This window comes from Bos indicus, chromosome 24 (genome assembly GCF_029378745.1).
Source record: "Bos indicus isolate NIAB-ARS_2022 breed Sahiwal x Tharparkar chromosome 24, NIAB-ARS_B.indTharparkar_mat_pri_1.0, whole genome shotgun sequence".
NCBI classification, from domain to species: Eukaryota; Metazoa; Chordata; class Mammalia; order Artiodactyla; family Bovidae; genus Bos; species Bos indicus.
The window spans coordinates 61,408,348-61,436,055 of record NC_091783.1 but is presented as its reverse complement, the minus strand read 5'-3'; the positions used below and the strand labels follow the sequence as shown (position 1 = coordinate 61,436,055).

The 27,708-nt window shown below is 43.9% G+C and overlaps 1 protein-coding gene across 4 annotated transcripts in view; it reads right to left on the bottom strand.

Annotated features, from left to right (window-relative positions):
* Positions 1-27,708, bottom strand: part of PHLPP1 (PH domain and leucine rich repeat protein phosphatase 1) — a 222,743-nt gene that overhangs the window by 193,117 nt on the left and 1,918 nt on the right. The gene's annotated exons all lie outside the window — the stretch shown is intronic.

Sequence of the window (27,708 nt, the reverse complement as noted above, 5' to 3'; positions counted from 1 at the left end):
CAGACCTTACTTTGGGTCCCTGAGGAACCTGGGGTACGTGAGAAACAGTGTTTGAAGGGAACAATAATTCTTGAACCTGAACCCTTTCGTTTTCTCTCTTCATTCTTCTGCCAAGGCCCTCCACCCAAAATGGGGTGACTTTGGGATCTAAAGAGAGGAAGAAATAGCTTTTTTGAGATGCAGGAAAAAAAAAATGTTATAACGAACTACAGAAGAAAGTAGAGACCCCAGACCCCTAGCAAATTCAGCCTCCTACAATTAGAACTGTAGAATAGTCTTTGCATGACAACAATAAGTCACACAAGTAGCTGAAAAGTACAGGGAAGAGAAAGAGCAATAAATTCAAACACAAAAATTCAACAGAATTCTGGACAGAATTTGAATCTAAGAGCTCTAAGAAAAACAATAAAAACATAGGTGCCTCAAGACTCAATACCTCAATGTACATAAAACAGTGGTTATATCAGTGAACACAGAACAAGTGTCGTGGATGTGTGTGTACGTGTGCAGGGAAGGGAAGCAACTATTACCAGACTTCTCTAGGACTAAGCCTTGTGAGGGTGTGAACTGCTGCGGCCTCGTTCACAGCTGCGCCCCCAGCGAACATCATCTGTACCTGGAGACAATCAACAAAGCAAGTGCCAAAACAAAGAGGCTGGAAGACGGGCATCACAGGTACTGAGAGTTGTTGTTCAGTCGCTAAGTCACGTCTGACTCTGCGACCCCGAGGACTGCAGCACGCCAGGCTTCCCTGCCCTTCACTATCTCTGGGGTTTGTGCTAACTCATGTCCACTGAAGGGGTGATGCCATCCAGCCATCTCATCCTCTGTCTTCCCCTTCTCCTCCTGCCTTCAATCTCTCCCAGCACCAGGATCTTTTCCAATGAGTTGGTTTCTTAGCATCAAGTGGCCAAAGTATTGGAGTATTATGAGCTGTGTTTCCCATAATTCATATGCTGAAGACTTCACCTCTGTACCTCAGAATGTGACTATATTTGGAGGTGATTTAAAAAAGTGATTAAATTAAAATGAGACCATTAGGGTGGGCCCCAATCCAATCTGACTGCTTTCCTTACAAGAGGAAATTTGGATACACAAAGAGACACCAGGGTTGCAAGTGCAGAGGAAAGGCTTCCGTGAGAACAGTGAGAAGACAGATACCTGTGAACCGAGGAGAGAGCCCTCAGAAGAAACCAAACCTGCCCCTGAACTTGGACTTCTAATCCAGACTTCCAAGAAACACCGTTCCGTGGTTCCGGCCGCCTGGTCCGTGGTCTGTTATGAGCACTAGGAAGCTGACACGGGGAGAGAGACCGGGAGGAGGCAGAAGCGGGAGGAAGAGATCAGCTGGTCCAAGCTCCAGAGCTTGCACTTTCTCCTACGTGCGTTTTCATAATGAAACCACAGTGTTTTGGTGCCCTTTTTCATGGGGGGGGGGGGGGGGTGAAATTTGTCCTTTTCCCCCAAATCTCAAGAGGTCTGGAGTTTGATAAAATGAGGCTGCAAAACCTCAATTCTTAAAACAAATTCTCCTTGTGTATTTATGTATTTAGAGTACCAGTAAGCCTATGGGTAAATCTAAGTATGTGTTGACTAAATAAAAGTAATAGCATGTAACTTCAGGGGTAAAAAGTTAAGAAAAATAAAAAAAATAACTAGTAAAAATGAACACCCAGGACTGATCTCCGATGGACTGGTTGGATCTCCTCACAGTCCAAGGGGACTCTCAAGAGTCTTCTCCAACACCACAGTTCAAAAGCATCAATTCTTTGGTGCTCAGCTTTCTTTATGGTCCAACTCTCACATCCATACATGACCACTGGAAAAACCATAGCCTTGACTAGACGGACCTTTGTTGGCAAAGTAATGTCTCTGCTTTTTAATATGCTATCTAGGTTGGTCATAACTTTCCTTCCAAGGAGTAAGCATCTTAATTTCATGGCTGCAGTCACCATCTGCAGTGATTTTGGAGCCCAGAAAAATAGTCAGCCACTGTTTCCCCATCTATTTCCCATGAAGTGATGGGACCAGATGCCATGAGCTAAGTTTTCTGAATGTTGAGCTTTAAGCCAACTTTTACACTCTCCTCTTTCACTTTCATCAAGAGGCTCTTTAGTTCTTCACTTTCTGCCATAAGGGTGGTGTCATCTGCATATCTGAGGTTATTGATATTTCTCCTGGCCATCTTGATTCCAGCTTGTGCTTCTTCCAGCCCAGCATTTCTCATGATGTACTCCGCATATAAGTTAAATAAGCAGGGTGACAATAAACAGCCTTGACGTACTCCTTTTCCTATTTGGAACCAGTCTGTTGTTCCCTGTCCAGTTCTAACTGTTGCTTCCTGACCTGCATACAGGTTTCTCAAGAGGCAGGTCAGGTAATCAGTCCTGGGTGTTCATTGGAAGGACTGATGTTGAAGCTGAAACTCCAATACTTTGGCCACCTGATGCAAAGAGCTGACTCATTGGAAAAGACCCTGATGCTGGGAAAGATTGAGGGCAGGAGGAGAAGGGGACGACAGAGGATGAGATGGCTGGATGGCATCACTGACTCAATGGACATGGGTTTGGTTAGACTCCGGGAGTTCAGGGAGGCCTAGCATGCTGCGGTTCATGGGGTCGCAAAGAGTCAGACACGACTGAGCGACTGAACTGAACTAGTAAAAATTACATGAATATTAGGTAAAGGATTATAAAAGTTAGTCTAAAGACTTTTTTGTTGTTTTTAAGGAAAGGATGCTGAAGAAATGGAGACTATAAACTTTTTAGGTCACATATTCAAGTATTTTAAGATAATCACCAAAACAATAAAGCAAATTATAAAACAGTAAGTTTTACTGTCAGATGAGCAATAAGTAAAATGAGAACTGGAGAAAACCTTATCGAGAAAAATCAAAACCTAAAAAGGTGAGGGGAACACAAAATTAAAAGTAAAGAGATAGAATTGTAATTACACACATTGACTTTCCAGACTCTCAGATTAAATTTTGAGCCTGTTATCTGCTGTTAAGAAGGGCAACAATTGCAGTACAGAAAGAACACAAAGGAAAAAATTTATCAAGTAAATATTAACCAAAGAGAGCTAATAGAATCATATTAATATCAAACAAAATAACCATTAAGACAAAAGCCACATTTGGAAAGAAAAAACAATCATATAACAATGAGAAAAAGATGCAGTCAACAAGATTAAAATTCTGGATTCACCTGCAATTTATCAGTATCGCCTCAAAATACATAGGGCAAATATCAAATGAATTAAAGGGGAAATTTAATGAATTCACAACCACTGAGAAAGATTTTAACATACTCAGTAGATTGAGCAGTCAGAAATTAGTAAGGCTACAGAAAGTTTGAATGAGTCACCAGGGAAGCCCATATTATAGCCCAACACTCAACAAGTAGAATGCATCTTTTCAAGCTGACATGGAGCAATTATAAAAACATACCAGGGCACAAAGTCAACCTCAACAAATACCAAAGAATCAGTATCATACAGGCACTTTCTCTGACAATTGTGCTAAAAAATCAGAGATAAATGATACAGTTTAGATTTCCAAAATTCTAATGCATTTGAAAATGTTGGAAAGCCCTTCAAAAGAATTGATAAAATAAAGAGCACAAAAAAATTACTAAATATTTAGAACTGCATATCAAATGAAAACTACAGATAGCTGGTGAGAAGTTGCTATATAACCCAGGGAGCTCAGCCTGGCGCTCTATGATGATGGAGAGAGGTGCGGGTGGGGAGGGGAGGCAGGCTCAGGAGGGTGATGTATGTATAATTATGGCTGAACTGCAGTGTCGTATGGCAGAAACCAATACAACATTGTAAAGCAATTTTCTTCCAATTAAAGAATAAATTTTTTAAAAAAGGAAACTAATGCACCTCATATTAAAATGTGTGGGATTTCACTGAAGTGTATTCAAGATATTTATGATCTGCTATAGACAGCTATGGGTCCTCCCCAAGTTCCTGTGTTGAAACCTAATCGCTAATATGATGGTATGAAGACGTGGGCCTTTCAGAGATGCTTAGGTCATGAGGAGAGAGCCTGCCTGGGTGGGCTTAGCCCTCAGATATAGAAAGAGACCCAGACGGCCCCTCTCCCCTTCAGAGGTATGAGGTCACAGAGAGTCAGCAGTTCACCACCTGCAAGAGGGCTGGCACCAGAGCCCAGCCATGCGGCACCCGGGTCGGACACGTCCAGTCTCCAGAACCACGAGGAATAAACTTCTGTGACGTGCAACCCACCCAGTCCACACAGTACTTTGTTACAGCAGCCCAAAATGCCTGAACATGGTCTTAGAAAAGAAGGGCTGAAAATTAATAAGCTGAGCATCTGACTTTAGTTAGGAATGATACAAGAAAACTCCTACTAAAAAAATGATGGAATTAAAAATAAAAGCATACATTAATTAAATATGCGAGGAAGGGAATAATAAAAGCTCCGATAAAACCTAAAGTTCGTTCTTTCAAAATACGAATAATAATAGTTACAAATCCATGGTGAGACCCACAGTAAAGAAAAGGCATATTGCAAAATGTGATAGGTTTCAACAGTGCTGAAAAACAGATTTCAAATGTTTTTAGAAAACTGCATCTTCCCAAAACTTACTAGAGAAGAATTAGAAAACCTTCATAGAGCCATTACCATCAGATAAAGGGAAACAGGTGGCGCTAGTGGTAAAGAATCCGCCTGCCAAACCCTGGGTGGGGAAGACCCCCTGGAGGAGGGCCCAGCAGCCCACGCCAGTACTCTCGCCTGGAGCATCCCAGGGACAGAGGAGCCTGGCGGGCCGCAGTCCACATAGTCGCAGCTGGACAGGACTGAAGCGACCGAGCAAAGGAAATACCACTATAGAAGCTGCCAGTGCCAGAAAGTTTAAGCAAATTCTACCAAACCTTCAAGGAACTAACAGGTAACTTCTATCTTATACAAACTGTTACAGTAAAAATAAAAAGGGGGAATATTCACCTTCTGAGTGAAACCAAAACAGGGAAGAACATTTCAAGAAAGGAAGTTTAAGCCGGTTCCACTTGTATAACATAAATAAAGCACTCCTAAATATAAAGTATTAGCTAATTGAATTCAGCAAGGTGATTTTTTTAAACTTCAAGAATACATGGATCACTTAACATAAAAAAAATCTAAATATATTATTTATCACATTGCACGGATTCAAGGAGGGGAAAAACACCACCATAAGATCTCTAGGTTACAGAAAACTTATCAGTAAAATTAATACTCCTTTCATGATTTTAAAAACAAACTTCTCATACCATTGTTAACACTTATAAATTTTATCAACTAGAATCAAATCAAATTAAATGGCAAAACATATTTGCTTTAAAATAAAGAATAAAATTCAAAGTTTCCTACCACCAGCTTCTTTTAGCACTATATTAAAAGTTCTAACTGGTGTTAACAAACAAGAAAAAGAAATTACATGTATACGACTCAAAATACCACCACCAACTATTTGCAAGAGATATGAGTGACTACACAAAATTCATACAAATATACAAATTACTAAAAGTATCTCAGCAAGGTTGCTAGTTAAGATCAAACTGCATCGCTATGTACCACCAAACAATTTTGAAGACTGTAAACCCACCACTTTTAAGTAATAATACGTTTTTTTAATGTATAATAAAATATAATAAAAATACGTTTTTTTAACGTATAATATACAAGAATGAATCTCATGAAGCATGTGCTAGATTGCTGACATCATGAGGTGTACACAGGGTTACATCTTTAAAACAATTACATGTGGAACAAATAATGCAAAATGCTAAATTCAGTAAGGCTGGGACAGTTACACAAGTGTTTTTTATACTACTCAACTTCAGGGTTGAAAGAGCCCACAAGAAATTATTTCAAAAGAAAAAAATACTGCAAAGCTAAAATTACTTGGACAGAGGCAAACTAAACCGTTACTTAAGCACATCATTCAGATGGCGCCCGCCTCCCAGGTTTCAAAGGCCGTCACAGGCAGCATGTAGGACGGAAGAAGAAAATCAAGTTGCGTCAAAAAAAAGTGACAGCAGCAGCAGCAGCATCTGATGCCTCACTATAAAAAACTTAGTTTGCTTCCAACTACCTTTCTCCGATTATCAATACATAAGGCAGTCCATTAGGCACACATTACTGTCTTCCCTGGGGGCCTGGAAATAAATCCTGTGGTCAGCCATCTAGATTTAACACCTCTGACACTGTCTCTGACTCAATTCATTTGAAATTAGCATAGGATTTCAGTTTCAAATCCTCAATTTAAACCAGTTTTCCTCCAAATTGCAAAGATTCTTCTTTATGTAAGAAAAGAAACATTGGCTAACATTTACTACCAGCAACTAACTTAAAAAAATAAACTAAACAGGAATTAAAGGAACAACAGTAACATTAAGAATTTTTCTTTTAATCAGGAAAAGTCTCAGAGATTTGATCCACTGATTCTTATTTCAATACTCAAAGTGCTCTGAAAAATGTAAAGCATTTCTACATACAAGATGGTAATATTATTATTGCTGTTCTCACTATGCGTGCTGTCACTTCAGTTGTGTCCGACTCTGCACTCGTATGGAAGACCCTATGGACTGTAGCCCACCAGGCTCCTCTGTCCGTGGGATTCTCCAGGCAAGAACACTGGAGTGGTTGCCATGCCCTCCTCCAGGGGATCTTCCTGACCCAGAGATTGAACCGGTATCTCTTATGTCTCCTGCACTGGCAGGCGGGTTCTTTACCACTAGCGCCACCTGGGAAGCCTCGTTCTTACTAAGATCAACTAATAGGAAAAAGCCTCTAATTTCTTTCAGTATTACGGTACTTCCCTGTAATGCTCAACCTCACTATGTGAAGATACCACACACTTTCAATAAGAGTTTATCACTTCTCACCACCCACAAACACCACTGAAGGATTCTTTCAAAGTGAAACTGCTCACTTTTAATAGTAGTAGTTGTTCCTTTCAGTTCAGTTCAGTCACTCAGTCGCGTCCAACTCTTTGCGACCCCATGAATCGCAGCACGCCAGGCCTCCCTGTCCATCACCAACTCCCAGAGCTTATTCAAACCCATGTCCATCGAGTCGGTGATGCCATCCAGCCACCTCATTCTCTGTCGTCCCCTTCTCCTCCTGCCCCCAATCCCTCCCAGCATTAGGGTCTTTTCAAATGAGTCAGCTCTTCGCATCAGGTGGCCAAAGTATTGGAGTTTCAGCTTTAGCATCAGTCCTTCCAATGAACACCCAGGCCTGATCTCCTTTAGAATGGACTGGTTGGACCTCCTTGCAGTCCAAGGGACTCTCAGGAGTCTTCTCCAACACCACAGTTCAAAAGCATCAACTCTTCGGTGCTCAGCTTTCTTCACAGTCCAACTCTCACATCCATACATGACCACTAGAAAAACCATAGCCTTGACTAGACGGACCTTTGTTGGCAAAGTAACGTCTCTGCTTTTTAATATGCTATCTAGGTTAGTCATAACTTTCCTTCCAAGGAGTTAAGCATTTTTTAATTTCAGCACAGTTAAAGATGTGCAAAATGAGCTAGACTTCTTAATGAAAGGTCAGTGTATTGATGGCTGAGGGTCATCCAAATTACATTTCACATATCATCACTACCTCAGGTGGTGCGAGAGCATGCTTACTGGTATTTGTTTTTCTGTTCTTTTACCCCTGATAAATTAAACATCCTCTTTGAGTCGAAGTGTATAGAACTTATCCTCACTCACACTTTGTATAAAAGGTGTCTGTCAGTAAGCAAGAAGAAGTTAAGGTAGGCGTCCTACATGCCAAAAGAGAGACCAAAACCTCAATTATAAATTTTAAAGGATGTGTAAGTATAACATAAGATTATTAAACCCTAAAATGCAAGAGCATTTTTAAATTATTATTTTCAGTAATATCCAAATGCCAGATTTCAAAGCCTCACCAAATTATGCCCAATGCAGCTGCTAAGACCCTCAAGCTCCGTGCTCTTTCCCAGCTGGACGCGTCTCCTCTTCCACACCTGCTGCAAGTGCTTGTTCACACAGGAGGCGTTCCAAAGGGAGAATCACACGCCAAGTTCTTACGGCAAAACAGGAAAACCCAGCTAGTCTGTTTTCCAAAGCACAAATAAACTGAAATCTCTTCTTAGGAAATCTATCCCCAACTTACCTGTTATTGACGTATGAGATAAACATTTGCAAACCTACAGAGAAGTTACTTCTAAATTGTGTAGCGTACTGTAGTGTGTGTGTGTGTGTGTGTGTGTGTGTGCACACACGGTCAATCGTGTCTGATTCTGCAACCCAGTAGACTGCAGCCCACCAGGCTCCTCCGTCCATGGATTTTCCAAGCAAGAATACTGGAGTGGGTTACCATTTCCTCCTCCAGCGGATCTTCCCGACCCAGGGATGGAACCCTCAGCTGTGGCAGGCAGGCATCCGCGAAGCCCACGGTGGATAACACAAGGTGACCACAGCCACCTTCTGCTAACAGGCGCTAGTGAGAGGAGCAGAGAGACGACACGGTAACCACAGCCACCTTCTGCTAACACATGCTAGTGAAAGGAGCAGAGAGACGACACGGCTGAAATCCAAACCCGGACACACCACAGCCACCTTCTGCTAACACGCACTAGTGAGAGGAGCAGAGAGACGACACGGCTGAAATCCAAACCCGGACGCCCATCCAGTGCTCTCCTTTCTCTTCCCTGTTTGTTTAATCTGGTAGTTTGTTTGCTGGCTCCTTTCTTCCTCCACTCAGTCAACAAGAATTTATTGAATGCCTACTATGTTCCAAGTGTTCTGTTAGGTTCTAGAAGTGTCTGTACCAATTTCCACAGGGCATGAGAACACAATGCAATGCTCTGATGCCTTACGATCGACAGACAAAGCACAGTCGGAATTCGAGCTGGCGCTCTGACCTTCTGAACAAACACTGATTGTTAGATAGGAAAACAGCCTGAACATCAGCTTAGGGTAAAACGTGCAAAAAGTCAGAATTAAACTGTCACGCATAAAATTTAAGGGAGACCACGCAGACAAAAGTACCTGCGGTTGCGCCGCGGCAGGGCTCGCAGACCGTACCAGCGCTTCAGGAGACCTCTAATGGAGCCTGGGGTCTCCCGGGGCAGATGGTGCCCTCTGGAGGGTGATGTCACCTCTCGTCACTGCACCGTGGGCATCGCCACAGAAGCCCAGGATGCCTGGATCTTCTGACTGAAGACAGAGAAGAAACACAGAAGCCTTGACTTTTATGGGGAACTTTACGATGCTAAGCTGATGGCAGTTAATTTGAAAATATTTCAAACCACGTCACGAAACACAGCAGGTCTGTGAGCCACATGTGACACACGGCACTGGCTCTGTCCTCCAAAAGAAGATCCAGCTTAACTCACGTGATCAATATCAAAAAAAAACAAAAACTAAGTGAAACTCAAAACAAAAAGAAAAAACCAAAAGTACATACCCAAATTCTCAACATACTCCTGTAAACACCACGAGGATGTAGTCACAAATGTCCAGACTATGGGAAATACTACAGAACAAATAACCTGTTTTTCCCCAACAAGTAAACCGCAAGGGAAAGGAGTGGGAAGGGTGGAAGAGGAGAGAAGGGAAACTAAAATGAAGAGACATTGAGAAGACAAAACAAAACAAAGAAATCACAAACGCACTGACCACCCTTGGATCATATTTCACATAAAAATTTAAGACACCTGGAAATCTGAACACTGACTTCACTGAAAAACGGGAATTAGTGTTAATTAAAAAAAAAAACAACACGGTATCATGCGTTTTAGGGATACTTGAGAGAAATGCAGAGATGAGATGATGTGAAGTCTAGGATTTGCTTCCGAGTAATCGAGGCGGAAGAGCTAAAACAAGAACGGCACAGCAGTGACTCCCTGCCGACGCGCGGCGGCGAGTACACAGGAAGTCGTAACATTCTTCTGCCTACTTTAAAAATTTTTACGCTTTCCATAATAACAACAGAACCCTAAAATAAAGAGCTGTTTTTAACCTCGTTCCTGTGTCCTAGGATGTGATCTCATCAAGAGAGTAGGAAAAGGACTGAAGAGGTGACTGAGCAGGACAGGGTGTAGGGCGAGCAAAGAATGAGCCGCAACAACGACCACAACGAGGCTGGTCAACCCGCCTGTGACCGAAAAAACGATCGACTGTGCACAAACGACCTCGGGCTCTCTCTCATCTGTGGATCAAAAGTGTAGGGAAAAGAAACCCTAAGCAGGTATAACCTCACTGAATGTCTCCCTGACAGGGTATGACACTTGTAACACTGTATCACGTTTTCATTAAAATGGAAGGGTTGCTGAAGTGTCAAGAGAGCCCCTGAATTGGTGTTTTTTGATTTCCCCAATCAAACTCACCTGATGTTTAAGCTCAGCTTAATGCTGGGATGAGTTCAGAAGTTAAGAGTGTACAGCAGGGAATGTTTAGATACTCGTTCACTGAGAGACGCTAACTTTTCTAAGAAAGGGAAAATAAGTGGGCTAGGGTGGGACAAAAAGAGGGTAAAATGAAGCTTTCTGTAAAAACTAATGTGAGACCAGTTTAAAAAAAAAAAACAGGCCCTCTGTTCTCACACCACGGCCCCACGCAGCTGGGGAGCATGCTGGGTTTGCAGTGCAGTCAGCGCAGCCCCGGGTGAGGCGAGAACGCGTCTGTGGGCTGTGCAGGAAGAGCAGAGAGGGGCCCGTCAGGAGTCCCAGACAGAGGCTAGTGAACTCAGAAAACACAGGGCTATGTCTACCCTGACTTTATCTTCTGACCGAGGAGATGGGAGGAAGTTATAAAATGACCATCACTGTGATGCCACGACTGTGGCCCCTGTCCTTGAAAGAGACACACCTGCGTGACGCTTGACGACTCAGTGGGATGCTTTCCTATTAGATTTATAATCAGTTCCAAAACACTAACTGTGGCCTTTAAGACCCTTACAGCCAGACACAACCAAGAGGGCACATCTACCAGTCTTGCATTTCATTTAAGGGGCAGGCAAGGAAGCAGCGTGAAGATCACAGCACGCGGAACTTGCCAGAGCATGCGCACCCACCTGACCTGCTGACCTCGCCAGCTTCGCCTGGTGCTCCTCCCAGCCCTCCCTCTGGGTCTTCCCGGAGCGTGCTGGGCTCCCTGCCTCAGGGAGTGTGTTTGGCAATCTACCTTGTTTGATATGAAGTTAATTACTGTTTGATACAAAGAGTTAACAATTACGTTTCTTTCTCAAGACTTTCTATCCTGTGACCAAAAGGTCTTTACTCAAATCTTAGAAACAAACTGTAACCAGAATATAACATAACTAGATGGGTCTAGTTACTTCAGTAAATAATGGGGCAATTACATTCTTAAGAACAACCTAGCTGTGCTTGTGTTTCAATAACCACAATTTGAAATCTCAGCATCCAGTCCAGTGCTGAGCACAAAACAGAAATCCAACACTTACTACAACTCACAAGAGGAAAGACATGGGTGTAGCGTGGCTTCTTAAGAGCATTCAGAATAACTGTCTCCTATACAATCTGACTTACATCTATCTAAATTTACAATTTATCATGCCTTCATGCTCACTTTATAAACAGATTCAAGCCACAAGTCACTCTGACAACCTAGGGATGGGAAGCACATTCTTCAGAACCAGCCTTCAGGTCTGCAAGCGTAGCTGGTTCATCATGAGAAAACAAGGCCATCACAGGAGTTTCACTGCTCCGTAAGTGACTTTTAAACAGCAAGGAAACAGAAGCTAAGGGAAGGCATGATCCCAGCTTCGTCAAAGCATTTCTGAAGTTTTTGACCTGCCTCCACGTCCATACACCCCTACCCCAGTGGCCCACCGCTGCCTAAACACACACTTAGAGACGGGGAGGAGGGAACCACTGGGCTCGGACGCACCACCCGATGCAAGCGCCGCCAGCCCGCAAGCCCGCGCCACGGTCGTCTCCACCTCGGGCTGACCACCCTCCCTCAAGCCCGCGCCGCAGTGGTCTCCACCTCGGGCTGACCACCCTCTCCTCCCCTCCCCTAAGGGGCAGGTGCCTTTGGACGGCCAAGAAAGGATTGCCCTGCGGAAAATTCAGTGCAGATGGAAGCCCCAGTCACAAGTTCCCCAAGGCGGCGTGAATGATGATTAGCTGACTGATCCACTCAGAAAAACCACGCTGCATGCAGTAAACACTGAGACGTGACTTTCCTCACCTTCTCAGCCCGACTTCCTGAACGTCACAGGGGACCTGTGTCTTGCCCTGTCCTTCCTAGCAATCTCAGAGAACAGGCGGGCCTCGTCCTGCCCGCGGTGAGCTCCACGAGGGCTCAGGCTCCCCCGTCTTCCTTCTCCCAGGACGTTCCCTTGTTCACCTCCCTCTCCAGTCAGCCGTCACCCTCCTCCCCCTCCCCTTTGAGACACAAGAAACATCGTTCAGGCTTCCTCCTTCAGGACACCTCTTCTTTCTCCCGAGGGATAGCTTACATCTAGTAAAGCACACAAGCCATAAGGGTACAGTTAATACATTTTTGTATATGCATACACCCAGGAAAAGAAAACCCAGAAAAATGCAAAGAGCATTATCAACAGCAGATGGCTCGAGCCCCTTTCCATCAATGTCCCCCTGAAAGGTAACAACTAGCATCATCTCCCCCCGAACTTCACGTTGCCGGTTAACGTGAAGTTCATACACACGCCATCGAGCGTCCCTCTCCGGGTAACCATCCTTCGTACACACGCCATCGAGTGTCTGTCTCCGTATCTGAAATCCTTCACGCGTCAGAGTCCACCGCACCACTTTCAAACAGGCGCTCCTCGGCGCTGCCTCCACAGCCCTCTCCCCTCCCTGCACCCGTGTGACCGAGCAGCCTCCCTCGGCACAAGGACTGTAACCACCACCTACACACGGCAACCTGAGCGCCGCAGATGCGCCTGGACGGCCCTCAGGCACCTTACATGCAACACAACCCAAAGTGAATTCACCATCTCTCCCCCGCACCCTGCAGCCAATTCCTGCTCCTCTCTTCTGCACGTCGGTGAGGGGACTCAGTCCAGTTCAGTCGCTCGGTCATGTCTGACTCTTTGCGACCCCATGAATCGCAGCACGCCAGGCCTCCCTGTCCATCACCAACTCCCGGAGTTCACCCAGACTCACATCCATGGAGTCAGTGATGCCATCCACCATCTCATCCTCTGTCGTCCCCTTCTCCTCCTGCCCCCAATCCCTTCCAGCATCAGAGTCTTTTCCAATGAGTCAACTCTTCGCATGAGGTGGACAAAGTACTGGAGTTTCAGCTTTAGCATCATTCCTTCCAAAGAAATCCCAGGGCTGATCTCCTTCAGAATGGACTGGTTGGATCTCCTTGCAATCCAAGGGACTCTCGAGAGTCTTCTCCAACACCACAGTTCAAAAGCATCAATTCTTCAGCGCTCAGCTTTCTTCACAGTCCAACTCTCACATCCATACATGACCACTGGGAAAACCATAGCCTTGACTAGATGGATCTTTGTTGGCAAAGTAATGTCTCTGCTTTTGAATATGCTGTCTAGGTTGGTCATAACTTTCCTTCCAAGGAGTAAGCATCTTTTTAATTTCATGGCTGCAATCACCATCTGCAGTGATTTTGGAGCCCAAAAAAATAAAGTCTGACACTATTTCCACTGTTTCCCCATCTATTTGCCATGAAGTGATGGGACCAGATGCCCTGATCTTAGTTTTCTGAATGTTGAGCTCTAAGCCAACTTCTTCACTCTCCTCTTTCACTTTCATCAAGAGGCTCTTTAGTTCTTCTTCACTTTCTGCCATAAGGGTGGTGTCATCTGCATTTCTGAGGTATTGATATTTCTCCTGGCAATCTTGATTCCAGCTTGTGCTTCCTCCAGTCCAGCGTTTCTCATGATGTACTCTGCACAGAAGTTAAATAAGCAGGGTGACAATATACAGCCTTGACGTACTCCTTTTCCTATTTGATGAGGGGACTGGAGTCAACCACACCAGGGACCTCCAAGTCACCCTAACACAGGGTGTGAGGCCTGCAGCTCAGTTCACACGACACCCGGCACTGGGTGCAGCGACACGCTTCCCAACGGGAAGACACTCAGACAACTCTAGGAGTGAACAATAAACCCTGCACTACTCTTTCACCCCAATACACAATCATCTGCTAAGACCCTAGAACTCCACATTTCAAACAATTCCCACATCTGCAGTTCTTTCTGCTCCAAAATTGAAAACTATCTCCCACCTGCCCCAGCTGCAGCCAAGCTGATTAACCCCCTGCCTGGTAAAAACCACACTGTACAAACCTCAGAAGGAGGTGGCTCTCCATTGTAATGAATTCTTTTTCTCCTACTGGGCTGAATCCTTGAGGCAAGGCCATGCCTTCTTTGGAACTTAGCTCCTTAACAGAGTGCTTTAAATGTTGACTAAATGCCTGGAGAATCCCATGGACAGAGGAGCCTGGTGGGCTAGAGTCCACGGGGTCACAGTCAGACTTGGCTAAACACCCTGAGGCCGTCTCCCAGGCTCTGGTCTCCCTCCAGTCCTTCCTGCAACCGGCCGCCAGGTAAGACCCTGCAGTCCACGCCTAAGACACTTCCGGGCCTCCCGCTCTACACTGAGGCTCCATGCCCCCACCGCCCACCACGCCCTCACTTGGGGGGCCTTTCTCCAGCAGCCCAGCCTCCCCCAACCCAGTCCCCGCGCACCCTCCAACACCCCGCCTCCCTTCCCGCGCTCCCAACATGCCCGTTTCACACAGTGCTGGTCCCGCTCACACAGGGGTCCTCAGGAAGTCTTCCCAGAGTATTCCAGGGAGAGCAGCTTTGTCCGGCTTCTGGGTCCCCTCGGCACTCAGCGATGCCTTCGTTAAGGCAGTTCAAGTTTTATTGGACTTGTTTATGCAAATTACACAATTGTTTATGCAAACTGTTTATGTGCCCCATCCACACCCCAGACAGGAAAGCCTCAATGTTCAAAAGGCATTCATCTTGAGAGCTTTAAAACTTTAACAGAAACAGTCTTTTTAGACCTCTTTCCTTCCATCCAGGCCCACAGCCCCACAAGCATTTATTCTGGGTGTGAAAAAGGAGCTCTTACCAGAAAGCCAGGTAAATAAAAAAGGTTTATATCATCTTCCTGAGAGTTACCATAGATATGAAAAACAGTAGAAAGCAAAAGGACCCACTGAGATCTGGAAGCTGGGTGGTGAGCCAAGTCCATTTGCCAGCTGAACACACGATTACTGTCAGCTTGAAGTACGTTATCATTTCAAACTCATCCTCAGCTGCAAAATATTTAAATATGAAGAGCAGGAGACACATCTTCACTCATTCTCATATCACGAGCTCCCAACTAGAGTCCTAACCCTCCAGTTTGACGGAACGAATCAGTGAAGCCCCACACAACCTTCTGCTTCCTGCTTTCAGGAAATGACCTACAACCCTCTTATCAAAGGGCTAAGGTGTCACCTGTGAGCTTCTATGCCAACTACTGAGCCCTGTGCATCTTCTCCTTTTCTCCCCCCACTGCTCAGTCCCTCAGCATCTCCCTGAACCACACAAGCTCCCAGCAGCTCCCTCCTCCAGCTCTAATCTCTCCCACTCGCAACTCATCCAACACTGGCACTTCTTAAACTGCACTGTGCAAACGCATCACCCGGGGATTTGGTTAAAAGGCCGATTTTTCAGGAATTCTGAGGTGGGCCTGAGCGTCTGCATTTCCCCCCACTCCCAGGAGATGCTGCTGCTGCTGCTCCACAGCTCACACTCCAGGAGCACCATTCCCACCTGGTGCCGTCCTGAAATAAGGACTCGGCGAGCAGGCAACAAGCAGAAGCCAGATGCCCGTCAGTCAGGACCGGGGAGGCGCAGGTTTCCACACTAGGTAAGATCCTGGACCAGACAGCCCGGTCCCTCCCAGCACTCTCAGTCTAGGCCCTCCCTGGGATACCAAGATGCTTTCACCCATTCTTCACCCCTGAGCTTGGCAAAGGTAGTCTCCAGCAGGAATTGTCCGTGATCACATTCGCCAGATTCTGAATGATTAAGACAATGCTGGTTTAGTCCAATATTACAAATGTTTCTAAAAGATAAAGAAGATACTGTACAAGGTGCTTGATACAGTCGTACTTAGGAAAGTGCCTTAAAGATAAACGATCACCAGCACTTCCCTGTATCCATCAGTATTATCTAGAGGTCAACACCGCTTGGGTTAATCTATCAGCTTCTCAGAACCAAGAGGCTATTGACCGTTTTAAATCGCTGAGGGCTGGGGTGGGAGACCTCATGAACATGTATAGAAGCAGGAAGCAATGAGAGAGAGTTCCCAATTCTCTATTAGCAGCTGCAAGTCAATCTGAGATTTAAAAAAAAAAAAACACAGCATTCCAAGCGTAGTGACTACAAGGGGATCCCTGCTCTCAGAAATGGACCCTGGTGCGGTATCTTCACAATGACATCACTTCTTTAGCAGTCCCAACATACAGGTTTATAAAACTTCTGTCCTTGTGCATTTATCAATGTGTACCTGTGTATTTACCGCGAAGAATCCACCTGCCAGTGGTGCAGACTCGGGTTTGATCCCTTGGTACGGAAGACCCTTGCAGAAGGGAATGGCAACCTACTCCAGTATTCTTGCCCAGGAAATCCCACAGAGGAGCCTGGTGGACTACAGTCCAAGGGGTCACAAAGAGTAGGACATGACTCAGAGACTACAGAACAACAACAATTTATCAAAGAGACAGTATTGCTCAGATTTTGGTTCAATACATTAAGCTCTTCTCAGGACTCAGTTACAAGTGAAGCTGAAGCTCCAATACTTTGTCTACCTGATGCGAAGAACTGACTCATTTGAAAAGACCCTGATGCTGGGAAAGATTGAAAGCAGGAAGAGAAGGGGACGACAGAGGATGAGATGGCTGGATGGCGTCATTGACTCGATGGAAATGAGTTTAAGCAAACTCCGGGAATTGGGTGATGGACAGGGAGGCCTGGTGCAGTCCCTGGGATCACACAGAGTCAGACACGCCTGAGCGACTGACTGACTGACTGACGAGAATTTTAGTGTCTATAATCACAAAGGCTAATAGCAACTGTTCCCCCTGTAATTACACTGATGCCAGCATTTCTGGTAACATTCCCCGTAAACTCAGGTTGTCGGGTGTTGATACTATTCTAATGAGTTAAGTGAGGTCTCTAAAGACTTGTCACAGAGGACAGAACGGTGCACTGACGGCGGGAAATACACACCGGCAGGTACTCAGCCTGAACGTCGATTAGTCTGAATCACAGGTATTTTCATTTTAATCAGAAGCATGACTTATCTTAGTCAACCAGGATCTGCATAACTTTCAAAAAAAAAAAAACAGGGTGTTTATCATACTTTTAGAACTAACATAAAAAGCAATAAAGATTCTTTCTAGTGTCATCCATTCACGTTACGACATGAGACAATGTTTCACAGAGACATTTTGTCTTCCACTTAAATTTGTAACAGGCCATTAGCCAAGACTTAATTTACCATTAACTGTAGTGTGGGTTTTACAGCCATGGATAAAACAGTTGTTTTTGCCTATGTGAACACTTAAGAGTTGTGCTTCCTCCTAGTCCACTTAAGAGGTTTTTAAAATCTCCTCCACCAATGACAATTCAGACAGCAGACGGGCAAAGTTAAGGCCAACACCCTCAGGTTATGACCATTCCTCATCTTCCGAATTTTACATTAATATGTCGGTTTACGTGACACCAAACTAAGAGGAAGTATCTCGTTCTGGAAGATAAAGACAGCACCTCCCATAAACCTCACAAATCCAAAGAAAGCAAAGCCCTCGCAGGCCTCACAGGAGAAATGAGAGACTGGACTTTCAAGAGTTCTGGAGGTCCCGGCCAGGCTCAGAGCAACCTTGAACGTATGCGTATTTGCCACTTAAAGAGAGCAAAATTAACATCTGCTTAACCCAGAACTTAGATCCTCACAAATGATGATACCCAGTGAAGCCCAAACGATCCAAACGGGTAAAAGGCTTGGTAAAAAGGGTTGGTAAATCTTAAAGAAGTATCTGGAATTATTAACCCTAAACTTAGTCCGACTAGACTTTGACCTACTAATAACTGATGATTACTTCTGCAAACAGCTCCGGAGCCCAGAGTCATGGCAGAGCCTGCCCCCGCTGGCCCTCCACGACGGCTCAAGGCCCTTCTGGGACACACAGCGTGGGCCAGGAGCCTGGCCTTCCCCGTGACTACCGTCATGGGTGAACCGCTGCCTATCAGAACATTTTCCACCTTTGTTGTCTAAACACTGGCTCACTTGTTTCCACAAACATGCCCTCAAATATACAGGTATTTCAAGGGATCCTAGAAAATTAAAATTGGTTATCTGTGAATCAAAAATACATGTGACATGGTACGTACTCATAGTAATTATGGGATTGAATGAATGAGTGAAAGTGTACAGTCTGCCAGTGTCACTGAGCAACAGCATAGCCCATCTTCCTTAATGAGCCCTAATTACCTCTAATTAACATTTGTGGCAATTTACTAGTTCTAAAAATAACGGCACCAAACTACATCTGTAGAACATCTCACAGTTTACAAAGCACTTCCACGTGTGTTATCAAATCTGAACCTCACGAAGGGCTCCAAGACAGATTTTTTTATCACCTCTTCTCTCTCTAATAAATGAGGCTTAAGGAGAGTAAAGGGTTCATCATAGACCTCACATCAAGAAAAGAGGAGCCGGCGGTCAAGCCCAGGTCTTAGCTCCTCCATCAGCGCTCCTTCCAGCCTCAGACCCAGGGCCTGGGTGACACGGGCCCTGCCGTCCTAGGTACTTGCCCTCACCCCATTTGATCTTAATGACCCCATGTGGTTCAAGGTCGTTACCTGCCTCCACAAAACAGGAAAGAGGGAGCCAGAGCTCCGGGGTCAGGGCCACGGTCAGAACGCAGGCCTCAGCTCCAACTGCTTCAGAGTGCACGCTCCCCAAACGCTGACCTGCTCCAACTGGCCCCCGAAGGTCATTAAGGACAAGGTTTTCACATTCAGCAAGTCAGGCTATTACACACTGCTAAGTGCTGAGTCCCTTCAGTCACGTCTGACTCTTTGCAACTCTGACTCTGTAGCCCACCAGGCCCCTCTGTCCATGTGATTCTCCAGGTAAGGATACTGAGACTGGGTAGCCATGCCCTCCTCCAGGGGATCTTCCCAACCCAGAGATCGAACCCTGTCTCTCGTCTCATTAGCAAATGGGTTCTTTACCACTAGCAGCACCTAAGGAAGCTGCCGGCTCGACAAACCCCGAGTACTAAATAAACCGCTCTATTAACTCAGTCTACCGGTAACCCTCCGGTGGCAACACTGTCCGCCTCCCTGGGTACTAAATAAACCGCTCTATTAACTCAGTCTACCTGTAACCCTCCGGTGGCAACACTGTCCGCCTCCCTGGGTTGTTATGAGGGTTAAATGAGCTCGTATTTACCCCGAGTACTAAATAAACCGCTCTATTAACTCAGTCTACCTGTAACCCTCCGGTGGTAACACTGTCCGCCTCCCTGGGTTCTTATGAGGGTTAAATGAGCTCGTATTTACAAAGCACTTAACACAGTGCCTAGCACATCGTAAGAATGATATAGATGTCTATCAGTTAAAAAACAAAAAACATCAACTGAGGAAAAGTGACAGTTTAAGTCACTAATGAAATACTCTATTCTCCAATAAAAGGTGTGTGGACAGCTTGTTCGCTCCTACTTCCTTTCTTAAACAACATAGGCTGAAATAAACAAAACTATAAAATACCACAGGAAAATACGGGAAATTTGTTTTAAACCTGCCCACCCCTCTTAAATTTTAGGATGGGGAGGCCTTCCTATGCATGACACAGAAGCCTGAATACCTAGAGGAAAAGACTGACGTAAAAGCACCAACAGACAAAGAAAGCAGTGACCTGCAAAACAAAGTTGGTTTCCCTAGCTATACCCTCCCCAGAAGCAAATCTGTAAGGCAGAAGGAAAAACACAAGCAACAAATAGAAAAGGGACAAGGGACATGAAAACGCCATTCACAAGAGAAATAAGTCACCAACTAAAACATGGGGGAAAGAGACCTACATAATTAAGGACCGTAATTTTTTAAATGGAGATCCCCCCCCAAGACTATCTACCCCACCCACGCCCTTCAACCCACAAATATACCCACCACCTCCCATTATTCCCCCCACACTCAATGGAAAACGTGTGTGCGTGTATCGTGTACACACGTGTGTAAGGAAGAGTACACGTCTCCTCCAACTCCAGAGGTGTCACTTCTTCCCCCAAGGAGAGGCTCAGCTTATCGCATAAACCTGCACATCAGCTCCCTCGGCCACGTGCCGTCTCAGAGACTATCCAGAGAAACGCCCCCCATTTCAGATCTGGAGGACACAGGCCGGAGGCATGTGTTTTCACCCGTCGTACTTCTGCGCTTGACAAAGTTCCCTTTCCAACAGTAAGAAAGGAACAGTCATCTCTGAGGAACTAACGGACTCCATAGATTGATTTCCATATAAAACTTGTCCTCGGGATAAACGAGTATCTCGTATGCTCCTACTTCCTACTTGGAGACTAGGGCTGGCAGGCAGAGGGCGACCCCATGCTGTCTGTCCAGTCACTGGTCCTAATCTACTCCAGAAAGGTTCTCTGCTTTGGCTGGCAACCTCAGACTGACTGCATTAGGTCCAAGGACGTTCCTTTCTCCATGACAAAAGGCAGGGGGTTCGGCTGTTTTTAAACCCAAAGATAGGGGTTGCTGCTGCTGCTAAGTCGCTTCAGTCGTGTCCAACTCTGTGCGACCCCAAAGATGGCAGCCTACTGGGCTCCCCCATCCCTGGGATTCTCCAGGCAAGAACACTGGAGTGGGTTGCCATTTCCTTCTCCAATGAGAGAGAGGGTTAGAGAACTTAACACAACGACAACATTTAGCCCTTCTAATCTGAAGGACAGACCCTCCAACAGAGCCCCAGGATGTTAGGAGCTGGAAGAGATCATACCCTACTCTACCCCAGGCTCCTCACTCACTGAGGAGGAGCTCGGAGCCCAGGGCAGGTTAAAATGGACGCCCACAGGCACAGCGAGCTTCCCCACTCAGACTTGTTTCTCTAAACTAAAGACCCCAGCTCAGGTCACAGCAGCCAAACTCCGAAGCCCTAAGACGTGGCCCCCATTCCAGTACGAGCAGTGTCCGCCACTCACTCATGTCTGACTCTTTGCAACCCCATGGACTGTAGCCCCCCAGGCTCCTCCGTCCATGCGACTCTCCAGGCAGGAATACTGGAGTGGGTTGCCATTCCCTTCTCCAGGGGATCTTCCCAACCCGGGGATAGAACCTGGGTCTCCCACACTGCAGGCAGACTCTTTACTGTCTGAGCCGCCAGGGAAGCCCAGCCCCACTTACCAGGGAAGCCCATTCAGGTGCTAAAGTATACCCAAAAAGCTCTCCCAATATATGGTTAGAAACAAAGAAACAATTCCTTAAGGATGTATTTCTCATGCATGACAATAAAAGTCAAAAACTGGTTCTGTTCATAGAATCACACTCTTTGCACCATGTGTCAGGAGTGAGCTGACTGTAAAACCCAGATAATTATTAAATAGGCAGTGGAAACAAATACAGTTTGTACTTTCTTTCGCTGTATCTAAAAGCATGCCTGGTATCTGAAAGAAAACTCAAACGTTCTAACATATTACTAATGGAGGGAGACACATGAAAACACACTCTCCACCTGCTCTTCATCAGATGTGCAAGCCAGCAGAACCAGACACCAACAAGCACGAAATTCTTCCTGCTTGAAAAGAACGTGGGGCGGGGGAGGCGGGACAAAAAAATCAACCAATTCAAATTATCTCAAATTTCTAGTTTTTCCCATTCATTATTGACACTGTCCAAAACAAAATTATTGCAAATTTTATTCAAGTATCAACCAAATGCTTTCGTGTAACATTACGGGGACTAATTTACTTCTGCTGCTGCTGCTGCTGCTGCTGCTGCTACTGCTGCTGCTGCTGCTAAGTCGCTTCAGTCGTGTCCGACTCTGTGCAGCCCCATAGACAGCAGCCCACCAGGCTCCGCCGTCCCTGGGATTCTCCAGGCAAGAACACTGGAGTGGGTTGCCATTTCCTTCTCCAAATTTACTTCTAACAAGCTTCATTTCAGAAAATACATGTCAAAAATCCTGGATCCGGGGGACTTCCTCGGTGATCCAGTGGTTAAGAGCCTACTCTGCGGTGCAGTGGACGGGGCTTTGATCCCTGGGCGGGAACTCAGATCCCACGTGCCACAGGGCAACGGAGCCCACATGCCTACCACAGGATTTCATATGATGTGATGAATATCTTCCGTACTACAACAAAGGCCTGATGCTGTCAAATAAACAGCTTTTTAAATTCTGGATTTTTTTTTTGTTTGGCTAAAGTATCAACATCTACAAACTTACAAAATATGTATAATGTATAACCAAAATCTTTCACTCCAATAGAACTTCTAAGTCCCAAACTCTGAAGTCACTGGACTTGTACCTTAGTAAGACACTTTATTATTAATACATTTTACAATGTATTAAAGCAATCTCAAATGTAAAAATACAACAGGGAAACATTTCAGCATTAATGTGGCATTATGGGATGGTTATGCTTTGCTTCATTTAACATACTAAAAGGCATACCAGGCATGTATTTTTTATATATATATATAAAACAAAACCATTCTATCTCTAAATTGACATGTAATTACCCTTCAGTAATCCAGTAACCATTACTATTCTTGATTATAAAGTACAATTATCACATAACTTGAAAGAGCTGCTATTTCTTAGTTGACCAAATATCCTAATGTTCTTTAATCAAACTATCATTAAAGTCTATTTTTTCCAGGCCCCGGCATTTCAATTTATGAAAACTTTCCAAAGCCTACAGAGGAAGTTTCATAACAACCAGTCACAGAGACTTAGGTTATAAGCAGCTAATACGTCTAAAGAATCCATATGGTCAATTTTCTTTGGTTTTACTTTAACTCTACTGTCTCTAGAAAACCAAAGGCAAGTATAAAAGTCTGCCCAAGAAGCACAGGGACCTGAAGCCAGACTCAAAACCTCTCGTCAGTGTTGTCCCTGAAGCCTGGAGTGCAGTAGGTTTTAGAAGGTGAGACTTTCAGAGGAAAAAAAAAAAAAAAGGCTTAATTTACCCGGACTATTTTGGACGTTTTAATAACATTTCTTTCTCTTTTTCAAAATGTCAGCATCTTTAAAGAAAAGGCTTTTCTACTGAGTGGCTTCAGGGTCTCTCAACTGTCACAGCACAATTAAACCCTTCTCCTGTCCAGGTAGACTGAACCGTGTTCAACCCTGGCACATAATCAAATCATTAAATCTGAGATGCCTCATTTGATAGATGCCTCATTAAATTCATCTCAAAGTTGAGGTAAGAGATGCCTGTGAAAAGGAGGGGGGCACACCCTAACTCTTAAGAAAACTTTGAGAGAGGATCTCAAAATCCACACAGAGCTTCATTCACGTGAAGGTATTAACACCTCCAATCTCCTGCCCTGGGAGGTAGGCAGGTAAGTAGGCAGGGGTGTGTGGGTGTGGGTGTGTGTGTCCTGGGAGAGGGCTGTGTCCTGGGAGAGATGTGTGTGTGCATTTAACACAATCCCTGGGGAAACAGGAAGGAAAGCCGAAGATTCAGGACACACACCATCAGCTGCTTCACAAAATTCACAGATTCAACTCAACAAATGTTTAAACTAAAGTGCCAAGTATTATACGAGCCTTGGATCATACACAACCTCAATAAATGCTATGTTACCAAGAAATCAAATTCAGCATTCTATAAAGAAAGAGAACAACAAAATAAAACACCTTACACTTTAAAAAATAATAAGAATCTTGGGGAAATCAATCATTTAACAATCTTACAGATACAAAAAAGAAACTTCATAAACTTATTTACACTCATCTCCTTTCCCTACAATTAAAACACACACACACACACACATCATTTTAGGAATAACTATGAAACTTAGGGAAAGTACTACTCTCTGGCCCTGTATAATACAGAAATTACAAAAACTGAACAGCATAGTGACATTAATAAAGCACTATTGATCACTAAAGTACAAATAAGTTTACTTCAAATAAAAGATTTGTGCAAATCTTTCATGATAGCTATTTTTGACACTTACAAGTAAAGCTATGTTTTAAAGGAACTGAAGTGTCACACCTCCATCTTCAGAACTTATCCACTTTTCAGATCAAGTGCTAATACTCTATAGCCAGTGACAATTTTATGGTTTAACAACTGAGACATGCTCACGCAAGAGAATCAAGAACCATTTGGTGAGCTGTATTTCACACCAACTTGAATGCACATAGGACTATCTGCCCCGGGACACTCGGAGCCCTTCCGTGCTCCTTCTGTATTGCCCCTCACTGTCCAGTCTTGCTTCTTCATGGTAAAGGCAGCGTGATCAAAATAGAGCCGTCCACATTTTACGAGGAATACCACTTGGGACTAGAGGATACTATCACCTCATTACCAGCAAAAAATAGCGTATTTCCTGAATGCTTTTAACCAAGTTAAAAATCCAAACATAAATGAGATCGATTCATGGAAAGTGACATGAATTTTAAGACAGAACGGGCATGCTCTCTTAGCTCTGCCAAGAGCTGAAAAACCACAAGCAAGAATCAGAACTCTTTACAGTCAGCGTCTCTGTCTGAAAAGAGGATTGACACTGACTCCTCCCTAATAATGCTTCTGAAAGGACACGAGATAATTTATGTGAAAGCTCTTTTAAGATTTTTGAAGATAATAAACCCAACATATTAATAGATGTTATCAAACCACAGTTAATGAAGGACAAGACAGCATGCACTTTACATCAAAAACAAGTATAAAATATAAATGTAAAAAACAGAGTTAAGCCCTTTGTTCTTAAAAGGAGCTGAAGCACACGCTGGTGTCACATGTCCTACCACGCTACTCAACACCGCTGTGATTACAGCAGCAAGACACTGCTCGTCAATATTGCAGCTTAATGCTGAACCACCCCGCCTCGAGTTCACATAGGAAACCATGTAAGGTCTGATCATTCCCAGAAGAGAAAAGGAAGAGAAATAGGAGCGGGTGAGAAGTCTCTTTTCCAGAGCAATCCCAGAAAGCCACACATAAAAATATCCTGTCCAAGGTTCACCAGGCACAGTGGGAGTGCTCTCTGTTCTGTCAACATCCTTTCCCCGTCACAGTCTGAGCTGAAACAGCGAGATGACTAACCCAAAAAGGTAGAAGAGAGTCAAAAATATAAAGAAATACCATGTAACACCGCCCTTGATCAACGACTCAGGTGCCCCCAGGGAGTCCAAAACACAGCCTGATTACCGATGGTGAGCAACATAAATTCTTGAATTTTTTTTCCCACCTAAATGTACTCTCTGTCAAGTAAAATTTAAGATGGTTGATCTTAAAAGCAAATTAAATGTTAATGTACCTAACAGACTTAATATTTCATGCAAGTTATTTCGGATAAAGCCACAATTAATTTTTTTCTCATTTTAAGTCAGCTAAGAGCATGGCTTCTGGAGAGGAGCAGTAACGATTTTCAAACTAAAGTTTCTATCACAGCTCTGCAATCACAAAGAACCCTGAGTCCAAAGCCTTTCAGTTCATTAAAGACTTTCATTTTACTTTGCCTAAATAAATATTTAAATATTAAAAAAAAAAACACACAAATGGCTTCCAAAGCCTTTTTGAGAATCACTTGGGCCAAGTTATAAACACTAAAATTTAATTGAAAGGTGACCTAAGAGAATGAAGTCTTCCCCAACAAGAGCTTCTTAAAAAAAAAAAAGCAACTGATAAACAGACAAACTATATAAACAACAGGTGACGAGCTCAATTTAAATACAGGAAAACATTCAGAAGCCTCCAAAGGCAACTTCCTCGTCTATCCTTAACTCCAGCCACACATATAAACAAAGGGATGCAAAGCAACAAATTTAAAAGTAAGTTACATGTAAAATTCTAAGAACAAATGTGGTACAAAACACCCACTCAAAGGGTCTCCTGTGAAACAACTGTTAATTCTCTTCTTGAGGAAAAGAATTACTACTTTCTTGTTGGGTGTCCTACATTCCAAAGGGGTAATTTCTGGGAATCTCCTCCCAGCTCAATGCAAACCTCCATGACATGTGAAGTCTTGATAATGTTCCTGTGATAAGCGAGACCACCTTATAACAAAGCCCTTTTGTTCATCAACAACTACATTTCCTTGCAAAGGTTCAAGATTGTTCTATGGCAAAGAACAGCAAAAGAGATGTTTGATATATTAACTTTGGCTTAAACTCAATTTTGTATAAAATGTGCAATTAGACATCTTGATCAGGCACCTTCCTTCTAGGACTCCTGTATACAGGCTTCATTTTCAAGAATAGGCTGGATGCTATGTGTGGCTTCCCCATTTTATTAGCTACCTTTACAAGCGTATACACAGAGGGGTATATGTATTTATGCTGTGCATACTACAGCAGAGCAAGTTAAGTTTAGAGTGAAGTAACAATTACTGCTTTTCATGAAGAACAGAACAAAAAGATTAAAATGTGCACACCAGAAATTTGAGATTTAACCAGAAAGATAATCTGTAAACTTTACACCGAGATAAGTTTAAAAAACAAAAAGAAAGAAAAAAACACCTGTATATCATCCACTTAGAACATTTCAGACACACTTGAAGAGACAATCAAGGGGAATCAAAGATTTAAATGCCATGACTAGGACACCTAAAACCCTTCCCATGGACATTTATCATGATCAACAACTCAATCATGAGGAAAATGAGGCATGCAGAGCTCTTTCCATGCAAAATATGTTCAATATGTTCAAAATATGCTTAACACAGCCCTTGCTTCTTTACACACACACAGACACACACACAGGCATTTACCATTCTCATGTTAACAAAACACTCATTCCAAGCATGATTATCATTTAACGCTTTCATAAAATAACAGTATCTTATAAATTACGTGAGCCGCAAGAGAGAATTTAGTTGTTGCTCCCACATTATAAAAAAAAAAAAATCACCTATTTTCTAGGCCATAATCTTTTTAAAGACTTGTCATCCGGTTGGGACATTATCTTCAGGTACTGCAAATGCTATTGTACTACGATACGGTTTTCTTTATGAGGCCAAAATCCATCAGAAATCCACGTGAATTGCAGAAAAACCTCAATTAAACATAAAGGAACATCTCGCCAGGAATGCTACCAGTCTTGCATATCTCAGTGTAGGAGTAAAGAGCTCTTCATTCAAACTGGCTAAACTGCAACTACAACACAAGAGTGGACCAGAAGCATGAAGTTGGAGGGAATGGCTGCAGATGATGCGATTACAAGCCTGACTCTCTTTCCACCACCACCTACAGCCTAAGCGCAGAAGTAATTTACTACTTTAGTAAATTTGGGGAAGATGTAACTTCTTATCTAACTATTACACTAACCTTGTTTTAAATAAAATTCATTGCCACTAAAACATGATTCTTCAAACCAGCAGAGGAAAAGGACATAAAGAACTTATTAAGCTCAAATATATAGCCAGGACCCACAGCTCCCTAATTTAGCACCAGCCAACTCTTTAAAAGAGAAACACTAGTCACCCCTGGTCAAGAACTTGATCTAATGTATCAATTCTATCCC